Raw genomic sequence first — 2,016 nt, forward strand, 5'->3', positions numbered from 1 at the left:
CTCTTAAAAAAGTTGAGAAATCCTTTAGGACATAGCTGCAATGGCATCAAGCAAGAGAGAATTCATATTGGAGAAATTTTAAATTTATGTAGTGATATTAATAGGGAGAAAATGTGTGCATTTCTAACTCAATAACAAAGAATTCTCCTAAAATAGAAATAATTTGAGTCCAATATATGCTCTTTTCACAACATTTACCTTTGGAACAATTATTTTGCCAATAAAATATAAATAGTTATATTTCCTAGATCATCTCTAGCTTAATAGTTGATAATTCACACTGGAGACAAACATTAAGAATTTTGAAGCTAGGCTTTATGCAAGAGTGGGAAGTGGCAGGCCTCTAACTGGCCTTCCCAACTGACTTCAGTGTGACATCTCCAGCCATGAGCTGGTTTGGTATCTGGTTGGTGGGAACCACCGTGACCCAGTCACCATGGATGAAAGTTCGCAGCAATGAAAACCTTGACAAGATTGATATACCCTTGGATGATATCACCAAATTGAATTGAAAGGAAGGAAGGAAGCAGAATTTTCCAAGACTGAATAGAAGACTCCAGCAAAGTGATGTCTGGAAATTCATGATGAGAGGAAGGAGAGAATCCAATAGAATTCTCATTTTGGTAATACTAATCTGAGCCTCAGAGGAGGATTAATGCCTGGCATGAGACATCTTATGGAGTTATCGCTAGCCTTTCAGCTAGGAAAGCAATGGGAATTTGAAAAGGAATTAGTTCTATGAATCGCCTACCTATAAGTGACAAGAATATAGAATAATATTTTCCATTGTTTAAAAGGAAGGCAAATCTTCAGAGACAAAATGAAGTGTAGAGAAAGTCAATTACAGTTCTCCAGAGACCTAATAATCAGTTAAATAGAAAAAAAATAACATTCTAGCTAATTTTATTAGGAGTGGAAATAAGTTAAGCCATCAAAAAGACACTCATCAGAGGGCTATTTTTTTAAAGAGAGATTTTTGCTATAGGGCATGTGTGCTCACTGGAGAGACAGACAGAGATAGAAAGTGAGAAATCACCCCCTGGGGGGATGGCTACACCACAATACCTTCTCCTTCATTCTCCTCTTGGGATCTTGGGCATGCATGCACATGTGCCCGGCATGAGTTTAAGCCACTGGGTCCGGGACTTGAACCACGGTCTACTACATGGGAGTTCAGTGACATAGCTGTTATACTAACAGCTGGTCCCAACGAAAAAAAATATTTATTTTTTTTAAAAAAGCAAAAACTAAAAAACTTCATGGCACTCCAGAAGATATCTCTAGTTCTCAGGAGCAATGGTGGAGTCTTCTTCTTAAGGCCTGCCCCATGTCTCTCCTGGAGGGGATGGGGAAAGAGGATTATTAACAAGATAAAGGAAGAACTGAAAGCCAAGAGAAGACTTTACCTTAAAATTTTTAAAAAGGGGAACCAGCAGTTAGCATAATGGCTATGTCGCTGGATTCCCACGTAGTCGACCACGGTTTGCGTCCCGGACCCGGTGGCTTAAAACTCACGCCGGGTGCGTGTGTGTGCATGCCCAAGATCCCAAGAGGAGAATGGAGGAGAAGGGATTGCGGCGTAACCATCCCCTCTGGGGGGTGATTTCTCGCTTTCTGTCTCTATGTCTCTCTCTCTGTCTGTCTGGCGAGCACATGCGCCCTATAGTGAAAACCTCTCAAAAAAAATTTTTTTTAAAAAGGAAAAATTACAAAAAAAAATTAGAAGACAGAGAGAAACAGAGACAGAAACAGAGGGAAGGCTAGAGGGGCTCTCCACCATGTGAGTTCTGGGGCTGGAGGCTGAATTATCAGTAGAAAATCTTCTTTTATCTCTTTTATCTCTGAAATCACTAGTTCTCAGTGCCGGGGGCCCAGCCTCGGCGGGGGTGGGTTGACTTGTCAGAGGTGGCGCAGGTGAACAGAAGACAAAGGTCTCGGTGCCTTTTTCATGCACATTTTTAGCTGGACATCCCTCAGAGATCACTCTCTGAAGAGTGACAACTGCTAGGAATCATC

At 41.2% G+C, this 2,016-nt stretch overlaps 1 pseudogene; it reads left to right on the plus strand.

Moving 5' to 3' along the window:
- The first annotated feature begins 386 nt into the window (after window positions 1–386).
- Window positions 387–2,016, plus strand: part of LOC102491113 (UAP56-interacting factor pseudogene) — a 9,729-nt pseudogene continuing 8,099 nt past the window's right edge.

This window comes from Tupaia chinensis, unplaced genomic scaffold (assembly GCF_000334495.1).
Source record: "Tupaia chinensis unplaced genomic scaffold, TupChi_1.0 Scaffold138988_1, whole genome shotgun sequence".
In the NCBI taxonomy this organism is placed as follows: domain Eukaryota; kingdom Metazoa; phylum Chordata; class Mammalia; order Scandentia; family Tupaiidae; genus Tupaia; species Tupaia belangeri.